This window comes from Salarias fasciatus, chromosome 8, assembly GCF_902148845.1.
Source record: "Salarias fasciatus chromosome 8, fSalaFa1.1, whole genome shotgun sequence".
NCBI lineage: Eukaryota > Metazoa > Chordata > Actinopteri > Blenniiformes > Blenniidae > Salarias > Salarias fasciatus.
In genome coordinates, this window is record NC_043752.1 from 19,996,481 (window position 1) to 20,021,214 (window position 24,734).

Below are 24,734 nucleotides of genomic sequence, written 5' to 3' on the forward strand. Positions count from 1 at the left end.
TGGTACACTGAAAGAAGGCGTGTCGGTTAGAGCACTGGCGACAGAACGAGGACAGTATGGGTGGGGGTTGGATGCTGAGATGGCTTAAATTCCTCAGGTAATTTCTTACACACCTGGTTTGTCATTTTTGCTCCCGAATTTGAAAAAGCATAGATCTAGTTTAAGGGACTTTATATATTTTGCTATTCTGCACAGTGGTATTTGTATCCTGGACTCTCTCTTGAAAGCGCCTCTCTTGGTTCCTTTTGGTGGAAAATATTCTGGTCCAACCGATTCCTCTTTGTTGTAATGTGTGTGTTTTGTTTTTTTTTTGTTCTTTCGTCTGTTTTCAGGATTAGTTTACATTTTCCACTGTGGGGTTTTCCCAGGTGTAGCATTAACTTGTCTTTATTAAACCTGCAGTTTTTCACCCTGACGTCTCTCGTCTGCCAATTGGTGCACAATCAAACTGTTTTGGGGGTAAAGAGGAAGAATGTATGAGAGACGGGATTTCCGGGGCTGCTGTCGGTTCGTGGGGAAAATGTTTCACCTCATTTCATATACGCTCTGGTTTAAATGCTGAATTATTTCTGTGGTCGGCAGCTCAGGCCAGTGTCTTTATGTCATCAATCCCTCATTTTTTAACGACTACAATTTGAAGTGCCCATGACACCAAAACGACAGATTGAAGTAACATGATGAAAGGTTTCTGTCATCTTCTGGTAACAAGCTGAGAGAAACCAGTGAAGTGAAGGCGGGGTTTCGTATCCGCTGCCATGTCGGCTGTGAACCGCTGGGGTTGACTGACTTTATAGTTAAATCAGATCCTCAATATTTAGTCACCTTTATGTCGTATAAGTTGGTTGATGATAAATGGGTAAAATCACAAATTTTTCAGAATTTACTTAATTACTTTTAATGAAAAATAAATAATACTCTTTTACATATTTGAGTGGACAGAACAAAAGACTCTGGCTCTCTGTTCTCCATTTTCTGGTTTTCTGGTCCTCCAGTGTCCCGGTGCTTGGTTCCTCTGGTCCTCCGCTCTGCTGTTCTTCCAAGGAAACTAACGTCTAACAAGGAAAACAGCAACAATCACATGAAAGCTGGTGTCACAAGCACTTTGAAGACATCTAGGTCTCGTCTTTAATTTGATTTTCTGTAATAAATGGCCTCAAATTTCTTTTGTTTGATTGGCCGGCTGTGAACGACCCCCAGTGGCAGGTCAGGTCATAGGTCATCTCGCCAGGGCTTCCCTCACAGTGACCCTGAGTGTTCAACACTGGTCCGGAATAGAAAGCCCATGGTGGACAAGGTGGTCTGAGGAACTTCATGATCCACCAGTTCTCCCACAGACCAGCAGAAAGAATCCGTCCATCCTGGAGGAGCTGAACTGCAGATTAAACCTTCAGGTTTCATTAATGTCTGGATGTTGGTGAGTGGTAGTGGTTCTACTCAAAGCAGACTTATCCTCCGTCACCTGGTGTTCTACAGGTCGGAGGTTAAAGGTCCTCCTTGGACTTTAAGACGCTTCATGTTTCCTGAAGGGAAACGGAGCAGAAACGTTTCCACATGTCCAAGTCGTTCAGCCGTCTGGTCACAACATTTTGAAGCAGCCTCCTCAGTAATCGGTTGATTATTGGTTAGCGGTGTTCTCGCTCCCTCGGTCCATTTCATGATTCATCTTCCGTTGCATGTCTCACTTCAACTCTTCACTCAACACATCCGACCCTGGACCAAGTTTCACACCTCTCTGGGAAACCAAACCAAATGACTGTCTGAACCCGTGATGCTGGCGATGGGGGGGGGTGGCTGGATCAACCCCCAGGTCTGAGGAGCAGTACAAACCCCGACGGGCCAACACTTTGACAGACCTGATCACCCAGAGAGTCAGACCCAAAACCTGCTCATACTCTTTTTCCCAGTATGATTTAGTTTTTGTTTGAGAAGTCTTCATGTCGGGACGGACTGTTTTCCGTCTTGTCTTTCTGTTGTCTTCAGTTCTTTGGCAGCGGACTCGTGTCGGGACCGTTGTGGTTTGTATGTCATCCAGTGTCGGGACTCGGCGCCATTTTCCTTTCCTCGCAGTCGTACTGTAACCCGCTCACTGTCATTAGACTGTACATACATTTATTTTTCATCGTTCTTGTGACATACTTTGCTTTTGGAGCGGCAGCAACACGGACTTAGCATTGTGTTCATGGGTTGTATTGATTGTATTAAATGACCGGACGGTGGAAATGAATGTTTTATTTTGTTTTTTTCAATATGCAAGAGAGAGAACAATGCAAGCCATGCCAATGTTTCATATGTTCAAAAGGTTTGAAATAAACAGCCTCCACTTGCTGAAGGCAGGACCTCGGCAGGGTCCTCTTCTCACCACACCAGCTGAGTTTTTATTGGTAAAACCGTCCTTGTTTGTCAGGTCAGCTGGTTTTGGAAAGTACTTCCACGCCTTTCAAATGAGAACGCGTCATTTTTGTGTCTTTGTTTCAGAAAAGTTTGGCGTTCGTTAATCGATGGCACATGCTCTGCACGGTGTAGTGAGCATGCCAGGCCACGGGGGGGGTGCTGTGGTTAGTTTTGTGATGAAACCACACACAGGGAGAGCAGTACACTCTGATCATGAATACTGGGTATTTGTTTGGACAGATGAAGTCTGTCTGGAGGAGGAACCAGGTCCAGTCGAACAAATTCAACTTGAAATGTAATTTCTTGTGATTTGACCTCCGTACCTGAAACTGTGAGTTTTTGAAAACCTTCATGTTCTCCGAACACCTCCACAGCAGGGAGAACCTCCTGTTGGCTGGTGAAGTCGATGGTTTTTCTGCTCTGGATGAGTGAATAAGGACGGAGGTTTTCCAGAGTCAGGTCAACATTCTGCGTTTTATTGTCCAGGTTATGTTGGAACTTTGAGTTAGTCAAACTCCTCATGGAGATCGATTCTTTGACCTGAAGTGTTGTAAATTGAATGAAGAGATGCAGATTCTCAGTATTGACTGCTGGCAGCAACATCCACAAACCTGTCGTGTAGTCCAGATGTCACAGATTCTCTTTGCAGCAGCCGAGAAAGAACATGAAGAACAGGCTCAGGACGGAGACGGTGTGTCCATGACAGAAGACATTTTCACTTCATTATCATTTATTATCATGTATAAGTAGAAAATACCATAATCCGTCTTTACCAGAGACAAATGAGTCATTTTCAAGGAAAACAGCAGCAAAGAGAAGAGACTTAGTTTATTAGGACTTAACTGTGTTCCAAAATAAAAAGAGGTGGACCTGAGAAGAGCCACATGAGGGCAGCACAACACAGCGCCTCCTGATCATCCCCCTCTCTTCTGGAGAGGACGAGTCTCTTCAACAGGAGGAAATGAGCAGAAACAGACTTTCTGCTGTACAGGTTAAGGTTCCTTCTTTTTCTATAATCAACTTCCTTATAAATAAACAAATTGTGGACTGCGGGAATTGAGATCATGAAATATTTATTATTATCACTGTAATTGGAATTTTGAATCATAACCAGGCAGGTAATGCAAATTAGATTTCCAATAAGAGGAAGAGAAACAGAAGGGAAAGCGTAGTTCCTGGTGGGATTATAGCGATCAGCCACATCTTCCTGTGTCAGGTCCGTCCTTCATGTCCTGACTGTGGGTCAGTGTGACGGTCGATGATTGGTTGATGTTGAGACAACAGCTTCATATTGTTTCGTGAGTGGAACAAACCCAACAGGCTGTGGGACCTTTTGACCTCCGGGGACGGGTCCGGTCGGAGCTGTCCACCGTCTGCAGCTCGTGTCTCCTCATCTGGACTCCAGAAGCAGTCCACAGGACGTGGACCTCCAGCTGGTCCAGGGTCAGCACAGACGTTTCCATTTCCAGGCCACAGCCGGGATGAGACGGACGCGTCCGTGAGAGAACTGCATGTGATCAGCCATGGCGGTGGAACACAATGCAGATCAGTGTCTGAATTATACATGACCATAACATGCTCCTCTGCCCCGCTGCATTCTGGGTAATAACCTGACATGTACTCCCATGGCTCCGGGCTGATCGGTGTCACGCTCTCTGCCCTCGTTCTGGGTCAGGATGAAGCCCTGTTACTCCTGGACCTGATCACAAACTGCATCTGACTGATCAGACTCAGAAAAACCCAATACTCTGCAGACGTCCCTGAAATGTTCTCTTCTCACGGCGCCGCCACAGAACAGGACGATGACGTTTCAGTGAGATGACACAGATCGGGGCCGCGGATCCAGGCACGCATCGTGAAGCGGCGCCCAGAACAGGACGCGCCGCTGCGGCACGTTTTGCCGAAATCGGGGCGGCGCGGCGGTCTTCAGCGGCAGCCGGACGGCGGCGCGTGGCGCGGGCAGGTGCAGGCGATGGGTCAGCGCAGCAGGAAGACGGCCAGGTCTGCAGGCTTCTGTAGGGCTTCGAAATAGGTCACGCTCACATCAGGGACGTCTGCATAATTTTTCTGACTTCTCTGCTGCTGAAGTGGTTCAGGCCAGTGGCCCGTGGCTACGGAGGAGAGCGCCATGTGGGGGATGGGAGCGATGGGTGGAGGAGACCTCTAACATGGAGCTTTAACATCGCCAGAGACAGAGGAAATCACCACAATGGCTTTTCCTTTCAATCCATCGACATGACAGACGTGGAACCGATAAAGCCACATTTATAGATCGATACAGCCGTCAGCGTGCGGACCGAGGCCGATTCTGACCTGTTGAAACGGCACAGCCACGATTATCAACACGATAACATCGACTGGTCCAGCTGAGACCGTCAATCCGATGGGAAAGCAGAATTATCACATCATTCAAATGGCATGGTGGATTATACAACAGGAAGACTTTATCTAACCCAGAACTCTACAGCTTTACTCCAAACTGAGTCGAAATCAACACAATAAAATATCAAAATATCAAACTAGTTTAAAAGTAAATCAGTAAATGTTTAAATAAATTTGTTCAAGGCTTAATGATGAAATGTAACGATGATATAAATACTGAAGTCTGGGAATATTTCAGTTTGTGTATGAAATTAACCTTTTCTGAGGAAAGTATAAAAAATAAACCAATTATTAATGTTGAATAAAAATTAGAGGATTTTATTTACTTTTATCCTACTGAAAGCATTAATGATCACAATGACAGCTTTATTAAAATGCTCTGAGATGCTAACCCCAATGTTTTAGAGAAGAAACGCTTCACAAGCAGACTAACGGTTTTTCTCCAGGGACACAAACCGGACCGACACACAGGTAGGTGTTTTCTGCAACACTAAACACAAACCCATGGCTGCTGTGCTGCTGATTCGGTTCTTGTTCTTTTAATTGGCTCAACCAGCGTGAGCATGCCATTAGCATGCCGTTAGCATGCTAGCAGCACGCTCTGCCTTCAGGGTGAAACGGAGACGCCGCCACGTGACGCTCGAGCTCGCTGTTAATGAACTTTAATCATGTTTAGCTTGCAGCATCGCTGGTGTGTGAACGTCAGACTCTTTAGCATGTAGCATCGCTGAACTGTTGAAACGACTCCTGGATTTTACCAGTGAAGCTGGTCTGACACTCACTGTACCTGAGACAAAAATAATTCAACATCAAACACTGAACTTCAGACCAACAAGCGACATGAGCGACGCTCAAAGTGCAGGTTCTGAGAGAAACGATAAGATATGAGGAGCAAACTGTGCTCTGCAGCGCTTCCTGTCAATAAACGGACTCGGGACTTGGACGGTTTATCACAGTAAAACTTTATTTCAAGTGCAGACGACACACAGTGCTCACACGGTCCTCCTGCGGTCTCACAGGGTCGGGGGTCACCGGGGGAGGCGTGGACGGCGTCCAGCAGGAAGCTAGCAGGTTCAGAGACACACGTCAAGCCGTGGACACGTCACATGACCTCTGTGGTCGGCGCCGGCTGACAGTTAGCGTGGCGACACCGTCACGTCTGCCGGTGGAGCAGCGCCCCGATGAAAGACGGTGGACTCGGGCCGTCGGGGTTACCGGGGGGAAGCTGGTATTCTGGAGGTGAAATAGAGGTGGAAGGTGCTACTCTTTCAATTAAAAACCAAATTCATGGAGTGTCCTGAACTCAGTCCGTCCAACTGGAGAGGGAAGTCATGAAATATAATAAAGCAGCAACACAGAGTGAAGATTCACCGGAGGTTTGGAACCCGCAGCCCCGTCCCGGTGGGACAGGATGAAGCATGAAGTAGGCTTCAGGATCCCGGCTGGACTGACGGGTCTGACTGTGGAGGCCACTCTGCTTCTTCATGAAGTCGGCAAGAGGAGGACCTGACTCTGGCTGAGGGTTCGGAGGTCTCAGAGACGACCCATCGGCCGGGGAGCGGCGGATCAGAGGAATGTCTGAACTGATGCTGATGATCTAAAAACCTGAGTTCAGTTTGTATCAAAGCTACAAACTCACTGAGAACCCAGTGTTTCTCTTCTCTTCACAGTGAAAACTGGCACGGCACAAACATGGCCCTCTCCTCCCAGGGCGAGGGTCACTGCAGGTCACACCGGTGCGAAGCGTGAAGCCAGAGAGTCCGTCTGGCAGAAAACATCAAGTGTCTCCATAGAAAAGCTCCAGAAACTCCATTAATCCACGTAAAACACTCGGAGGATCGGTCCAGGGTAAGAAGTACAGAAAGCACAAACACGCCACGTCTGGGAGTTCCTACTCATGCACTGTAGCACACACAACACACACATGCTCACACGGACTCAGGTGTTCCCACATGTGCCACCGCTCACGTTTTAAATGCTGGAGTGAAAACGCCATTAGAAACGGACCATTAACAAATAAGGTCTCTAAAAAAGGGCCAGATCCAGGAATTCAAAGAGGCAGTCCGCGATCTGTGAAACTGCATGTTATCCCACTGCTCCGGTTGGGCCTGGCACCTCACAGGAACCGGGTCTGTAAGCCGTTCGGACTGGAGTCTGCATGTTTCCTCCAGGAAGTCCAGCTGGCTCCAGAAATTCATGAGCGACATGCTGAATCAGATACATGTGCATGATGTAGGTGTGTACATGAATATAGATGATTTAGTTTAAATGCATTTTCATAAAATATAGATTTAATGATTTATATAATTTATGAGGGGTTTATTTATATACATGAACTGAATTAATGAAAACACTGGAACATGGCAGTAGCGACTCTTTAGCTCAGGATTCTCAACAGATGAACCGCAGCAGGAAGATGAATCAGCTGATCGAAGACGACGAGAAGCAGCAAATTGCCAGTGAAAGAAAAGAGCCCACAGGTCAAAGGTCACTGATCTGAACTTAAAGAAGTTGTTGGGTTTTGCCAAGTTCTGCTGATCGGACCGAATTACCGGGTTAAATTCAGGGAGACCGGTTGAATTTCAATTCACTGTTCAAATGACAGAATTGAATTTCCTGTTTGGACTGAATGCTTTAAGCTATGGGCATAAAACTGCCTGGAAAGACAAAAACATGCAATTCTAAGTGTGATAAATCATGATTAACTGTGGAATTCTGTGATTAATCTTGATTAAATATAGTGAATCTGTGATTATTGGTGATTAACTATGTGAATTCTGCTGTTTGACAGCCTTAATGTCCAGTGTTCGGGTTCTGGGTTGCTCTGCCCGGAACCCGGACCTCCTCGGTGGCTCCCGGCCGTTCAGAGTGAAGAGTCCAGCTGCTTCATTCTACTTCCTGCTGGGGTTCATCAGTTTGAGTGTTCTGTCTGCAGCATCACCGTCATGTTTCCGTTCCGCTCGTTCTCCTGCGACACCGACTGCACCGTTGAATCTCATGGATCTTTCCCAGATATAAAAATGTTTCAGCAACACACTTAAACTCTGTCGTAAAGGGACGTTAGATATCAGGACACGGAGCCCCCTGCGGTTCAGGGGAGGCAGACGCCGGACGCCTGGGAGTCCGGCGCTATACCGTGGTCTCGTTCTTCCAGGGTCCAGTCCGGATGTTCCCGGTGGCGTCCGACCCGAACAGGCCGTCCTCCTGCAGGCTCCTGTTCCGGCCGATGGCCGCCCGCCGGCTCATGGTGGCGTGTTGCCGCGGCAGCGTGTTCCTGGGGAAGCCTCTCTGCTCCGCCTCCACCGACAGGAGATCCCTGTCCCTGTCGGCGGCCCGCGGCGGGCAGCCGTAGCTGTCGGGGATCTGCTGGTACGGCGCGGCGAAGGGCTCGGCGGCGCCGGGCGGGGGTCGGCCGAGCCATACAGGTGCCACTGGCAGGCGGCGGCGCCCTGGGACGGCAGCAGCAGGCTGTGGCAGGACGTGATGCTGTCGTGCATGTTGAGGGCGTGGCAGGAGGCGATGGAGTCCTGCACGCTCTGGCAGGACGTCTGGCGCTGCAGCGCCTGGCAGGACGCCAGCTGCTTGTCCAGGTGGGGGCTGGGGCATGGCAGCTGGAGGTCCGGGAGCGGCGAGGCGTCCGGGCGGTGCGCGGCGAGGGGGCTGTCCAGGTGCGAGCCGTGCACGCTGCCGTCCATGCTGGCCGAGGCCATGTGAGCGCGGTAGTCCTGGAGGCAGGGGCGGGGCCGGCTGAAGGAGCGGGACTTGGCCCGGTCGCTCAGGCAGCTCTGCAGGGGGGGGGGGGGGGGGGCAGCTCGTCGGGCAGCGACTGCGGCCGCGGCGAGGACGCCGGCTCCGCCAGAGACGAGACGGGGGCGGAGTTCACGGGGCTCATGACGGCGACGCAGCACGGCCCCGTGTGGTTGGGCGTCGGGCTCTGGGGGGGAGGAGTCATCTTGTGGAAGGAGGCGTGCATGAGGGGCGGGGACAGCAGCGGCTGCTTGCCCGAGCCCGGGGAGCTCATGTGGCAGTGCGGCTGATGGACGTCCGGGCCGCCCGTCCCCGCCCCCGTCCTCCGTCTTGGTCTTGGACGGACAGCAGGCCCACCAGCGGTGCCAGACGTCGTCCCGCTTGGCGCAGTGCTGGATGAGCAGGAAGAGGCCCAGCGTCACGCAGAAGGCGCCGTACAGGCAGCTGAAGACCATGTCCAGGAAGTGTCCCATGGAGACCGCCAGCGCGCCCAGCGCCCACGTGGACAGGACCAGGAACAGCGTGAAGGCCGTGGCCCGCAGCTGAGACTTGAAGGAGTGCTCGTTGGCCAGCACCGACACCCCCGCGGCGAAGGGGGGGCAGTCCCCGGCGGGCCCCGGGGCCGTCCCCCCGTCCGGGTTGCAGGACTCGACGGAGGACAGCTGCTGCTGCTCCTCCGTCAGCAGCCGCAGCTCGTACTTCCTCTCGGGTGGCGCTTCAGCTGGACGAACGTCCACAGGAAGTAGACCGACATGACCAGGACCAGCAGGCTGACGGGGGCGTAGAACCCCCCAGGCTGGGCTCCCAGGCCATCCAGCAGCTGCAAGAAGACAACGCTCCCGTTACTGACCGGTCCACCAAGACCCTCACCGGGAGGACGAAGCAGTCCTTACTACAGAGCGGTCCCTGCTGCCGTAGTTCTCCAGGCCGAAGGCGGCTGTGATCCCCACGATGAGCAGAGGGATTCCGTCGCTGACCAGATAAAACCTGCATAGGGCGGAATTCAGCGTCAGCACCAGGCACACGGGAGGTCGGCCATGTTGGATCGGTTCTGCCGGGTCTTCAGAGAATGCTGCCTGACGTTTAATCTGCTCCAGCAGCTTTAGTCATTTTGACAGTGGACAGTTTTTTTTTTAGCAAATTTGACACGTTTTCATTTTCAAAAACACTTTTCAGATGATGAAATGCAGCCCAAAGAGTGAAAGCTCACCTGAGGACTGTGGGTTTGGGCCGGGTGTGGCCCGCTCCGGTCTTGTCCTGAGTCCTCAGCGGGTCTTTGGACACGTCTTTACAGATGTTTCTAGCGGTGAATGTTAACCACAGCATGGTGGACAGAGAGGCGTAGTGGAGCACGATGCCGACCTGAGGGGAGAACGTGGCATTGGAACCCACTGAGGAGCTGAGACGGAACGGGGAACTCATTCTGGAACCATCAGTCCTGCTGAATCACTCAAAAGCTTTCAAATAATCTTCTATGGAAAATACCAAAAATCTAGAGAGGACTTTTCTTCTTCTACTGAATGTATTCAGTAGATCTCTGCCTCTGACTCCATGAGCTAGCAGCATGTTAGCTAGCAGCAAGCTAGCCATCTGCTATCGTTGGAAAATGAAACCTGTAAATCTAACATTCTAACCACAGACCTCCTTTAATCAAGATGCTAAACGCCACATCCTGCAGCGCTCCATTAGCATGTGTTGGAGTTTATTGGTGGTCAATCATCCCAAAGCACAAACTGCATCCTGATGTGCGTGCACGGCGTGCAGGGCGCGCACGGCGTCTGAGGCCTGCACACCGAGCAGGTCCAGAGTGAGAAATGCATTGAAATATGTCCAGTGAACCAGGAGAAACAGCGCTGCTGCGCTGCATCCGATTCCTTTTGCACTGCTGCACCCAACTACACCCATGTTGTAGCTATATTTAATTTATGATGCACTTCGGTTGGAATGCAGCAGAACAGGGCAGATACGGATCCTTGAAGGAAGAAGTGAGATGATCTAAAATAAACTTCATTTTCCAGAGTGCCGCATGCTAGCACATGAGCAGGAAAAAAAAAAACTAGCTAGTTTCATCTCCAATCTGCTGATCTCAAATCCAGAGAGAAATTCATATTTTACACCGATGATGTTTTTCCTCTGAAACTGGAAGTCTTATAAACAACAGTGTCACACATTGTTTTCAGAGGATCTCCACCAACACATGCATGTAATATGAAAACTGTGATCAGTGTTTCTGTCAGTAGCTAAGCTAAGAAGCTAACAGCTGATCGAGTATGGTTCCAGGGTGTTTTTAATTCAGAATTGGTTTATTCTGAATTAAGTAATTCTGAATTATATTCCTGAGCTTGGTCTTTACATGGGAAAAATGAAGGATGAACTCCTCTCTCGCCGGGGTCTGTGGAGCGTTCTGATTGGACGGGGCGGCCGTGGTGTACTGACGTCTACCGGAAGTAAACAGCGTTCTTTTCTCTTCTTTTTTCTCTATTAACTTTTGACGCTACAGCTTTGAAAATGTCCGCGTTGTTAAGCGCCCGTCAATCCGCTAGTTTCATTAAATCCAATTCTCCTAATCCTGCCGTTAAATAAATTGTCTCCATATGAGTCAAAACGCGGACTGCGGGCCGCCATCTTGGAAAATTGCGTCATCACGACGGAGCAGAACAACCAGGATGAAGTTGCCTAATTAGCAGATAATTCTGCTTCCAAAGGAGAATAAACGCGCCGGTCTGTTTGGATTAAAACTTAATTCTGATTAAAGTTTTCAGGTGTTTAGATGGTCATTTTAGAGCAGAATTAGGCTTTATTCAGATTTATAGAGGAATAAAAAGTCCCATGTAAACACAGGGCTGATACCAGTGGCTAAGCTACCAAGCTAACGGCTGATCTGGTGAGCTAGTTTGTGATCTTCTTCCGGGACGATGAAAAGAGGTGAAAACGCTGCTTCAGAATGAGGAAGATGCTCATCCTCGTACCAGCTGACGAGGGAGGAATCACGTTAATACCCTCTGAAATAATGTGTTGCGGCCCTTTGTTTTCTTTTCTAGACTTCATCATGTGAAACTGCACATCGTCAAAACAACATTTGCGATCCCATCGTAGACGACGGCATCACCGAGCGCGCCGCCGAACGGCAGGAAAGCAAGAGAAGCCACACTTACAATCTGACCACAAAAGGCAGGCTGATCTGATTGATGCCTCCGGCGAAGACTCCAAATGTCAGTCCGGTGTGAAACAGGAAGTTGAGCAGTGTGTGCCAGCCATTCCTGCTGATGCGGATCACGCTGCCGACAGTGAGGAGAGGTGAGGGTTACCTGTCCGTCATGACTTTGAAATGACCTGGAATACAACTCAGAAAGATTCTGAGTCACGTGTGTCTCACCTGTGGTGGACGATGTACGTCCCGATGGAGACGAGCAGGCAGAGCAGCATGACGGCGGTGCAGGCGTACACCACTGGGTGCAGGTAATCCCCGGGGTATGGAGGGAAGGACAGCACTCGCTTCAGATCCTGGAACAGAGAACCACGCCGTCACCGTTCTGAGCCCGCCACCCACAGCTACACCTACACCGTCACTGGACCAGCACAATGCTGGCTCGGACGCTGCCTGACTGCTGCCAGTAGATGTTACAAAACGGCCCAGATGGTCCTCCGGCGGTTGGAGCCGAGCAGGGAAACTCAGCCACGTATATGAAAAGAGAATTCTAAGCAGTGAGCACTGCCATCGCGGCCCTCACAGCCCATCAGGACGACGAAGCAGCAGCTCGCCGTCGTAAACTACAAACTGCTCTGAACTCTACTGCAGCTCAGTAACTGGGGGGGGGGCTTAGCCAAAGGTCATTTACAGATCCGGGGTTGACGTATGGCTCTGACACTGAAACTTTAGCACAAAGCAGTTGGCTACCTGGGATCCGGTCCGGTTGTTCAGTTGGTACAGCGGATCATTGTCCAATCCCAGAGTCTGCGGTTCGATGCTCAGCTTGTCCTGACGTGTAGAGAACTGTTTTTGACGGTGTGTTACGACTATATTCCCGTCCTCATGAACTGCTGAGCCATCACTAGAATTAAACCGAAGCTATGGGATCAGGAGGATACTTGGGGATGAAGATGTAGAGCTAACTGAAGCTACGTGCTATAGGAACTATCTGGAGCTATCTGGAGCTATCGGGAGGTCCTGGAGCTACGTACAGCTAACTGAGGCGATCTGCGCTGCGTCTTTCCAAAGCCCTGCAGTGACTCCAGCCTGCGTCGATGTTCATCCGGAGAGCGTTAATGAACTGTAACAGAGTCTCACAGCAACGCAGAGCTGAAGGATGACCGAATGAGCCGCTGGAGGAGAACGGAGATCTCGTCCATCGTCCCCATCATGGCTTCCTTCACATCCATTTAGATCCACTCAACAGTTTCATCTACTGTATCTTTAGCAAAACAAATGTCCAGACTGAAGAGTGAGTTTTGGCAGAACGCTGGACTTTCTCATGTGTTCTACATGTGACCACCGTGGTGAAGAGTGAACAGCAGCTCCTGAAGCAGAGGAGCTCATTGTCTTCCTCCTGGCTGGATTTCCTGAGTGCTCCGTGACATCAGCTCCTAAAATAACCGGCTGCGTTTCATTAAACATGTACAACATGGAACCAGCAGCTCCTGAAATATGAAGTCAAACCAAACGCCGGGCCACAGCAGGACTCTCTCCCAGCACAAGTTCGACCGGCGGCTTTCTCCCAGCTCAGAGCTTCATCTGGACCTCTCCGGTCAAGCCTCTCCCGAGGCGTAACAACAACAGCGACCTCAAAACTCTACGTCCACTAGCCACGGTCACATGGTGTTCTTAACTCAGAATTAATTTATTCTGAATTAAATCATTCAGAAGTATAGTCATGATCTTGGTGTTTACACGTGAAAAATGAAGGATTAAATCCTCTTTAACTCTGGGGGTTGAAGAGTTCCGTTTGACAGCGATTTTCTCTCTTTCTTTCTCGGTTAGCTTTGATGCTACAGCTTTGCACTGTTATGCTCTTTTCATTATATCCATTTCTTCTGAGGCTCCCATTAAATAAATCGTCTCCTGATGAGTCAAACTCTTGCCGCCAGCCGCCATCTTGGCATACTGCATCACAGAACGACCGGAATTAAGTTGCCTAATTTACATATGGTTTCACTCCCAAAGGACAATAAACTAGCGCCAGATTATTCAAAATAAAACTTAATTCTAAATAAAGCTTTCAGGTGTTTGTATGGCCATTTTAGAGCAGAATTAACCTTCATTTGAATTTAAAAGTCTGATGTAAACACACGCAGTGTGACTCTGGAGCTCGCTTTAGTCTGTCCTGAGCGCACTTCCTCTCTACAGCGAGGCGTCTGCTACAGCGCTCCCCCTGGTGGAGAACAACACACACTGCAGGAGCAGCTGACAGAGGATTCTCCCCCTACAGGCCAGGCTGCTCAGAGCAGCTGAACCAGGTTTAATGCCGCTTCGTGTAAAAGAAACGTGTTTTAAACACCCAGCTGTGTGTAAACGTGGCCTCAGCCGGACTTTGCTGATCCGAGCCCTGTCCCGTCTCGTCACACTCCTCATATCTCTGGAACAGCTGCAACCACCGCCCAGCTCCACCTGCTCCACCTCCCGTCACCTCCACATGCTACATGTAGATTTGGATCTTCGGCCTTCAGAACTCCAGGATTTCAGCAGAGAACTCTGCATTTAAATCAGCCGGAGCTCCGACGACGAAGCAGCGTCTTTACAGTCTGCTGCTGACTCAACATGAGTCAGTCGGAGGAAGAAGATGGAGCTGCGTGTTGCACTGTCTCAGATCAGGGAAGAGCAGACTGGGGATGAGGATGAGGATGACGGGATGAGGATTGTCACGTCTTAATGTGCTAACTTGAAAGAACTTCTCCTCTCAGGATGTTTAAACTGAGCTTCGCTCAAAGAAGAGTCCTTAAAGTTCCTTTGACGCAGCAGGTGACGGCAGGCCGCTGGTTTGGACATCTTCAGGCTTCTGAGGTTGTTTTAGGGACTGAGCCCCTCTGGGTTTGGACCGTAATGTATTTGTGGCTTTTCTTCTTTATTATTCTTCTTATTTATTATTCTTCCACAGCATAAGCATTAAGCACAAGACTTTGCGTTCCACGGCCACATGTGAGCCGATCGGTGTTTCTACACCGGCGCCTGGAGGAGGGACACCGACTCCGCCCTGACAGCGCCTGGCACCACCGCCTGAGAATCCATCCCAGAATGCCTCTGCTCTCTGAGCCACAGTGTTCACTACCCGCTCGGCCAGATTCGCACACAGCCGCTGACGTCAGGCCGGCGTCGGGGTTCGCCCTCTGCTCTCGCAGTGTTTCAGATCGGCATGACAAGACGATGGATGTTTTTTAAAAAATGATCAACAGCCTCGATCGTTTGAAGCGTTTCTCCTCTTTGGATGGAAATTCACTCAACAGCACTGATCAGGTTACTGAACCTGACGGGTCTGCTGCTGAAGAGGCGGAGCTTCTTACCACAGCAGACCGCACCTTCAGGACTTATTACATTATCAGCAAAATGTGTGGTTGTTTCAACCTATAACGTAATAATGGCCAATAACGTCACACATTTGGTCAATTTCAATGAGAAAAGAAAAGACTAAATAGTCAATCCATGGGTTTTCAGGCAGAATGCTGAGAATAAAGGTCCCATCATATACAGAGCTTCAGCAGTTTCATAGAGGCGTCATCCTGCCAACAGCTTTGGATTCAAAGAGTATTTCCCCCAAGCATCGGTCTAACGGTCCCTGCAGTGGGTTCTGCTGAGAACAGGCTGGTTCTGAGTCTGGGTCTGTCCTCGGGGGGAAGATGCAGCTCGCCCTCGCGGCACCGCGCTCACTGTTTACCTCCATCCTTATTAGCGCTGCTGGCGGCTCCATTTGACCTTTAATTTCTCGTGAGCGCGGCGGCGGGCAGCGAGCCGCCGAGCCGCGATGACCAGAGGCGTGGGAATAAATGAAAGCCTGGCGTTGGAAGCCAGATAGAAGACGTGGCCGTCGTGGTGATCGGCTTGGACGGGGAAGCGTCGGTAAACAGGCGTGAGCGTGCCGGCAGGGACGAGGGCGAGGATGAGTGAGCCGTGGGGGCCGAGCCGAGGAGGAGGCTGGCAGAACGTGACTCATGTTGGGGAAGTGACGAGCCCGTCCCGGACAGGTCCGGCGCTCCCTCTGTGTGAAGAGGCAAAACGTGCCTTCACATCGCAGCGAGGCCTTCCTCCTCCTCCTCCTCCTCCTCCTCGCATGTGCATAATTCAAGCTGAAGATTCCTGTGGAGGCAAAAATCAAGAGCTAACTTGGCTCCTTCTCCACGACAGCGTCAGCTCGCTTCCCCTTTGTGTTCCACGGCTGTGTATTTTAGAGACATTGTCATGTCTTCCTCCTCTCGTCTCTCTCTTCCGGGACAGCATGCTCTCCTCGCGCTCGGCTGAACAGCCCATCTATTAGACAGAGCATGACTGATTAAATCCTTTGCAGATCCCACGAAATGAAAAAACAAAAACAAAACAAAAAAACAACAGAGGCGAGTCGCAGATCACACTCCGGTCCCCGACGGCCGGCCGCGCCGCTTCACCAAACACACCGTTTGATCGCGTGCATCAGCTAAAGCTCCGGATTATTCCGTCTTTCGACGGTTCGCAGATGAGTCATCTGTCCAACAACGCTGGGTTCACAGACTGTTTCCTCAGATCAGCCTGAGTCCTGAATGCCAGCCGGTCTGAAGTCCCTCCAGTGAGTTCTACTGAGACCAGGACGTTTCTGGGTCCGGCCAGTCCAGGACCGAATGGGGGGAACAACCTTCTCTGCAGACATTAGCTCTGCTATCACCAGCAGGGGCGTCATCCATCTGTAGTTTAAAAACTATGCTTCAGTTTTTGAATGAATGAAATGAAAGAACAGCTGAAAACCAGCTGCTGTTAAAGTAGAACTGTGGTCATTCGTGTTTTCATCTCATCGGAAGTGTTGGGGGGAGGAAGTGCTGGTTGCTCGGGCAACCACGTTTAGCATCTGTAACCAGGAAGTGTGTGTTTCTAACGTTTTCATATCGTACCTTCTTTCGCTCTTTTCAGTGGACAAGACAAGCAGGTTGGAATAGCAGTGATGTGTCTTTTTTAAGGAAGTCTCTGATCTGAGAACAGTGGAAAGAATCTGTGCTTGACACGCTCAAGATCAGAGAGACGTCCCCTCAGAGAGACGTCCCCTCAGAGAGACCTCCTCAGGATCAGACTCCCTGATCTCTGCGGCGTCTGAAGGCTGTCAGGGTCCTGGAGGAAAGTCAGGGCTGTCAGTGATCAGGACGAAGACAGACTGAGTCCTGATCTGAAATCTGTTTCCTCCGAGCCCGACAGTGTCAACTGTACCCGGATTGCTACGCTGCTGTTTGACACTCTTTAATGAAGGAAAAGGACATTTTAAAGAGAAGACAGAAGACTTCAGCGCGTTCAGCATGGGTTCTTCTGGCCGTCACTTCCTGTCTGGGTGCTGAATGGCTTTAAAGGGAAGTTCTGATCAGGAAGCTGGACGTTGGAGAAAGAAGCCTCCATCAGTGTTTTGCTCTGATTAATATAATCCTGGACAGAAATTCCTGAAAGTGTCCTTAATAAATCCAGAGCTGTTTATCTGCAATTCGCCCAATAATCTGAAAATCCATCGGCTCAGAGTCAGAGTTGAGGTGAGGTGTCGACCAGGCCAGAGCGACATGAGCAACAGCTCCTGACTGAGAGCCTTCTTCAGCTTCTGTCTCCAAGTCTGGAAAAACTTCAATAATCCATGACTCCACTGCCAGGAAGATCCTCTGGGAGCGGTGCAGATTTCAAAGAGTCGTGTTTCATTCAAACAAAGCTCCATTTTGATCTCAGCATGTGCTTAGAGATGTCTCCCCGATCAGGGAGACTGAACTGACGGGATCTCCATGGAGGACTGAGAACCAACATTTAGACTGGTCAATACCAGGGACCAACCCAAACCAGGACCAGGCTCCAGTCCAGCACTGCACAGAGCACTGCAACCTGGGAAAAGATGGCCGACACAACCAGGTGAGTATTACACGGCGCCGTCTGTCAGCCACGCGGTCCACAGAGCGACGTCCAGGAGCTGGAGAGTCTGTAAATTCATGAGAATCACTCAAGTCTGACAGACTGTCAACTCTGAAGAATATCAGGAGGAGAAAGAGAGTTGGTACAAGACCAGGAACTTAACCAAAACTTAACCAGCACTTTAACCAGAAACTTAACCAGCAACTTAACCACAAACTAAAAAGCACCTTAACCAGAAACTTAACTAGCACCTCAATCAGAACCTTAACTAGCACCTAAAGCAGCAGCTTAACCACAAATTTAACCATAAATCTAACTAGCACCTTAACCAGCGACTTAACTAGCACCTTAACCAGTACTGTAACCAGCAGCTTAACCAGCAACTTAACTACCACCTTAACCAGTACTGTAACCAGCAGCTTAACCAGCAACTTAACTAGCACCTTAACCAGTACTGTAACCAGCAGTTTAACCAGCAGCAGATCAACAGCAGCATGTAACTCAGAGCTGTGCTGCATGCTACATGCTACATGCTACGTGCTACATGCTACGTGCTACGTGCTACATGCTACATGCTACGTGCTACATGCTACATGCTAAAGCGTGTCAGGCTCACCCTCCACTGACGCTACATGCTACACATGATTACGGTGTGGCTGATTCGCTCATCAGCAGCGAGCGCCGCCCCATCTAGTGTGTAGGTCGTTCTGCACACTGCAGACTGGAGGGTGTGTCGAGCTCACACCTCTTTTGTGTTCGTATGGATCATGAATTAAACATTTTGGCATTTAATCAGTCCTGTGATCAGTGATACTCGGTACGTGCAAGCAGCTAAAGGTTAGTAGTCTCACTGCTGTTCATCCTTTAAACAGCGATGTTGGTCTAAACTTAGAGCAGCAGCACTGATGGAACTCTTCACCAGTTACAGCTGTTGGAAATAAAACTGCACAGCACACTGAGAAAAGTGTATTTAAATCCAGAGTTGGGTCACATTCGGGTTCACACTGGTTGAACGACAGAGTTTGTTTGAGCCACAGTAATAAATCCACTGTAACCATCAGAACCTGGAACCAGGAGGCTGCTGCCTCCAGGGTCGACTGATCTGAGTCACCGTTTTCAGCTTGAACACAACATGAGACCAGCTGAACCTAAAAAAAAACCAGCTGAACCTCAATAAAACCAGCTGAGCCTCAATAAACTGTAGACGTTTTACTTGTGGGAAGGAACACATCATACAGACCTGCACTAAGATCCACCGGCTTCCCCATCGTCATCATTTCAGTTTAAAGGTACATAAAGACCCCCAGATGGCTCAGAAGTCCTGCCACGATGCATCAAAAACACCAGGAAAGGAGGAGAACGCCTGCTGCCAGATGAGGAAATACCAGCAGGACCGTCAGAGTAAGGCGCACTGACGTGACCCCTGAATGGAACCATGTTCCAGTCCGGAGCAGTTCAGGACCGAGGCTGGACAGGCGACGCCTCTGTCTTATAATCTGGAACCCTTAATCTCAGGATCATCTCTTTTCTTAAAATAACCACTTAAATCTGTGAATTTTGGACACTTGTTTTTTTCTCTAGAATTCTGAAATCTGTCCGGACTGTGAAAATCCTTGGTTTTGGTTTGGAGCCCTGATCTCCATCCTCCCAGAACTGAGCAGAGAACCAGCAGAACCAGCAGAACCAGCAGAACCAGCAGAACCTTACCATGAGCTTCAGTGTGTGATCCTGAGTGCGCTGCTCTGGTGTCCTCTGGCGTCTCCTGGAGGCCCTGCTGCCCCACTGCTACCCTGAACCCTTGGGGTCCATGTACAGAGATGATCGCTTCTGCGGTCTCAGATCAGCTCTACAGATCTCCAGATCCCAAGGCCTTCAGGTCTCCTGGTCTCCAGATCTCAACGTGTCTCGATCTTCAGGTCCTCAGGTCCCTGGGTCTCCTGGTCTTCAGATCCCCTGGTTTTCAGGTGACCGGGTCTCCAGATGTTCTGGTCTTGAGGTCTCCAGGTGCAGAGCAGGGAGGTGGAGCGATCACAGCAGGTCATCCACCCGGAAGCTGACTCTGGTCCTCCAACTCAGACCACCTCCGAGCAGCGCTGAGCAGCCGTCGACTCCTGCTGCCTGATCCATCTGCATGGCTGAGAGGAGGAGGAGGAGGAGGAGGAGGAAGGATGGAGGAGCAGAGGAGAAATCACACGCTGAACACTCATCTGGCATTTACAGTTTCCCACTTGTGATTGACACGTGCGTGTGGGCGGAGCCTGGAGGTCTAACATGTAGATTTAATGATGAACGGCAGCTTGACAACAAACGCTGTTCCGCTGAAAACAAGCGTCAACGTGCTGGAAACGTGTCTGTCAGGAGGCAAGTGAGGTAAACATGTCGGCGGGGGGCAGCGGGACTGGGGGGCGGGCAGCATGCAGCGGGACGCGGGGGAGGTACCTGGCTGCTCTCTGCGGGCTCCGCTGCTCCTCGGTCCGGCTCCGCGCGCTCACTACTCCGCTCAGTCCGTCCGCACGGGGAGACGAGCCGCGCGGCGTGACGTCAGCTGAGGGGGCGGGGCCCGGGGGAGGGGGGAGGGGGCGTCAGCTGGTAATCAAACAGCTGCGGGTTGTGGTAACCATGGCAACCGTTACAATGACAGGAGAAGAAGAAACTCAGACATTTTTCCTAAGTGAAAAAAAACTTGAAAATTTATTTTGACAGGAATTAAATCAAACATGGAAGTTTGATTCAACCTTTGAAATACTGAGAGAACCTCACTAGGAGAGGGTGCTGGATGGATGGATGGATGATGGATGGATGATGGATGGATGGGTGATGATGGATGGATGATGGATGGATGATGGATGAATGGATGATGGATGGATGGATGATGGATGGATGGATGATGGATGGTTAATGGATGGATGATGGATGGAAGGATGGATGGATGGATGGATGGATGATAACAGATGATTGATGGATGGATGGATGGATGGATGGATGGATGGATAACAGATGATTGATGGATGGATGGATGGATGGATGGATTGATGGGTGGATGATGGATGGATGGATGATGGATGATGGATGGATGATGATGGATGGATGATGATGGATGGTTAATGGATGGATGATGGATGGATGGATGGATGGATAACAGATGATTGATGGATGGATGGATGGATGGATGGATTGATGGGTGGATGATGGATGGATGGATGATGGATGATGGGGATGGATGGATGATGGATGGATGTGGATGGTTAATGGATGGATGATGGATGGATGGATGGATGGATGGATGGATAACAGATGATTGATGGATGGATGGATGGATGGAAGGATTGATGTATGGTTAATGGATGGATGGATGGCTAATGGATGGATGGATAACAGATTAATGATGGATGGATGGATGATGGATTGATGGATGGTTAATGGATGGATGATGGATGGATGGATTGATGGATGGTTCATGGATGGATTGATGGTTAATGGATGGATGGATGGATGGATGGATGGTTAATGGATGGATGGATGGTTAATGGATGGATGGATGAATTAATGGCTAGATGGATGGATAACAGATGGATGGATGATGGATGATAACAGATGGATGGATGATGGATGGATGATGGATGGATGGATGATGGATGATGGATGGTTAATGGATGGATGATGGATGGATGATGATGGATGATGGATGGATGGATGGACAATGGATGGATGATGGATGGGTGGATGGATGGATGATGGATGGATGGATGGATGGATGGATGGATGGGATAATGGATGATGGATGGATGATGGATGGATGGATGGATGATGGATGGATGATGGATGGATGATGGATGGATAATGGATGATGGATGGATAATGTATGGATGAATGGATGGATGGATGATGGATGGATGGATGGATGATGGATGGATGATGGATGAATGGATGGATGGATGATGGATGGATGGATGGATGATGGATGGTTAATGGATGGATGATGGATGGATGGATGGATGATGGATGGATGGATGGATGGATGATAACAGATGATTGATGGATGGATGGATGGATGGATGGATTGATGGGTGGATGGATGATGGATGGGTTGATGGATGATGGATGATGGTGATGGATGGATGATGGATGGTTATGGATGGATGATGGATGGGATGGTGGATGGATAACAGATGATTGATGGATGGATGGATGGAAGGATTGATGTATGGTTAATGGATGGATGGATGGCTAATGGATGGATGGATAACAGATTAATGATGGATGGATGGATGGATTGATGGATGGTTAATGGATGGATGGATGGATGGATGGATTGATGATGGTTCATGGATGGATTGATGGTTAATGGATGGATGGATGGATGGATGGATGGATGAATTAATGGCTAGATGGATGGATAACAGATGGATGGATGATGGATGGATGATGGATGGATGATGGATGGATGGATAGATGGATGGATGATGGATGGTTAATGGATGGATGATGGATGGATGGATGATGGATGATGGATGGATGATGGATGATGGATGATGGATTGGTGGATGGATGGATGATGGATGGATGGATGGATGGATGGATGGATGGATGGATGGAGGAATGATGGATGATGGATGGATAATGGATGGATGATGGATGGATGGATGGATGATGGATGGATGATGGATGATGGATGGATGATAATGGATGGATGGATGGATGGATGGATGATGGATGATGGATGGATGATGGATGATGGATGGATGGATGATGGATGGATGGATGGATGATGGATGATGTGATGGATGGCCACATTGTTTCACAGGAGTTTCTTGCGCTCAGTGAAATGCTGACACTCATCACTCAGCATGTCATCTCCAGTAAAAGACACGAGGCATGTTTCTCCTTCACTACACTGGATCTCTACATTTCAGCAGTAATGTGTGTTTTTTTTTACATTATTGAAAATAAGCGGGTGAATAATTCACACATGCTCATTAAATGAAGGTTGTAAGTAAATACTTTAAAACGTGATGTATTGTTAGTTTCTGCGGAGCCCCGAGGAAAAACAGATATGATGGAGAAGAAAAGAAGAAACGTGAAGTTTCTTGTCCACATGAAGCTGTTCACTGATACAACAGTGCCCCCTGTTGGCCAGCCGCCACTTCTGTTATGTGCGTATTCCTATTTTTAGCTGGCTGTAGTCTCGTCTCAGGCGACAGGAGGCGCTCGTGCATCCGTCCTGCCTGTGTGTTCTTGTCTTTCCAGGCCTGATCTCAGGCGAAGGTCTGCTGCCAGCGGATCCCTGCACCATGCTGAGCCCACATGGACATGCTGGCAGAGACCCGCTGCAGGTCTGCAGTTCAAGCTTCACGGCTTCTCAGAACACATTAAACATCGGAGACGGTGACGGAAACCCTCCCAAACCTCCGTTCTGACTGAACCCATGAGCTCCAGGGCCTCCTGGGCTGCAGCTGAGGGTCGGTCACAGTTCCAACATGGTGACAGCAGCACAGGTCAGAGTTTGGACAGGACCGTGTTCTCTGCTGAGCATCCTCTTTATTTTAGCTGTATCAAGTCAGGCTTCAGTCCAGTCAGGAAAACATCAGAGAAACAGAATGAAACAGGAAATCACAGTGCTCAACAAAAACCCGGCAAGTTCAAAAGAGCCGGACTGAAAACACGCTGAGTGTGACGTTCAGTTCAGTTACGTTAATAACTCTTATCTTGGACCCGGACATGAAGCCGACTGACGGGCTCTGGTGCAGTGGGAGGTCCGATCCTCGAGAGTCTGAGGCTGCAGTGGCGTTCCACAGGGCTCTGTGTTGGAACAGCAGCGGCTCTGACATCTGAGCAGACCTGTTCAGACGTCCTCTCTCTCTCCCTCTCTCTCTCTCTCTCTCTCTCTCTCCTCCCTGAGCGACGCTTTGCATTTGGCCGATCTGATAAAGGCTTTGTGAAAGTCGGACGAGTGAAGAGATTTGGTGGCTCCAGTATATTATTCATGCTCACACTGTCCCGGCCGGTGACTCAACACTCCAGCCCAGGAGATTCTGTCTCTCTGAGACAGACAAACAAACACTCCCACGGTCTTTTCTGATAAACGCTTTGCTCCTCTGCTGCTCTCAGCCCCATTCCAGTCCAGCTCTCTGAAGACCCCAGCAGGATGTTGATGGTGGAAGCCGGTGGAAGCCTCCAGCAGGACGGCCGTCTCCATGAGGGTCTGAAGGCTCCTGAAGCCAGAGGTCCGCTTCAGCGCTCCCTAAACACGATCAATCAGAAGAGCCGCCTGAGGACAGTCGGTCATCAGACAGCTGATGAAAATTAAAGAAACAGTTCAAAAGTAGAAATGATTTAAATCATGAATGAAGCTCCCGGTGTTGTCCTGCAGGGGCGTCGGTACTGCCACAACCCAAACCGCAGGAACACGTGCTGGCAAGTCAGAAAGTCTTCATGTGCATCCAGTGAGACCTTCTTCTTTACCAGACTGAAGGTACTGAAGCTGATCCTCATCCAAGATGGCGGCCAAGATAGAAACCAGGGAGTCTACTTAGTTTATGTCTGACTCTACTCATTTATACCTATGTATCAGAACAGAAATGCTTATTTCTACTTTGATAAGAAAAGATTAGATTTACTTTTATTGTCATTATGAGGAAGAGTTTTCCAGACATCTATATGTCTGCTTTTCTGTTTGTGGTGTGTATTGTTTACTGTGTTGTGTAAACATTCAGTTCTGCAAAGGTTTTTTTTTCTGAATCTGAAAGATGTGAACTATTTCAGGATGAAGAGTTTCTAAAACTGATGCAGTACAGTCTTCTGTGAAATGAACATGTGCTTTAACCAACAGTAATCTTCCTGCTTTTAGAGTAGAACAGAAATACTCTTTATGAATGAGGGACACTCTTTGAACCAGCCCCCCTCCCCCCCCCCCCCCCCCCCCCCCCCCCTCCTCCCCCCCTCCTCCCCCCCCCCCCCCCTCCCTCCTCCTCTAATTGCAGTAACTCCTGTCCATGCTGTGTTTTTGTGCAGGACTGTCCTGAGGGGAGCTGTGTTCATGGGACGGGCGGTTGGCTGGTTGGAGGTGTGTTCCAGCTGCTGTCTCCACCCTCTGCACAGCGCAGTCCTCCAGCCTGTCCCGGCGCCCGGCTGTCCTCCGGCTGTCCTCCGGCTGTCCTCCGGC

The 24,734-nt window shown here is 49.7% G+C and overlaps 1 pseudogene; it reads right to left on the reverse strand.

The window, feature by feature from the left end:
* Positions 1-7,902: 7,902 nt before the first annotated feature.
* Positions 7,903-12,036, reverse strand: LOC115392900 (adhesion G protein-coupled receptor A1-like; annotated as a pseudogene).
* Between the last annotated feature and the right edge of the window lie 12,698 nt (positions 12,037-24,734).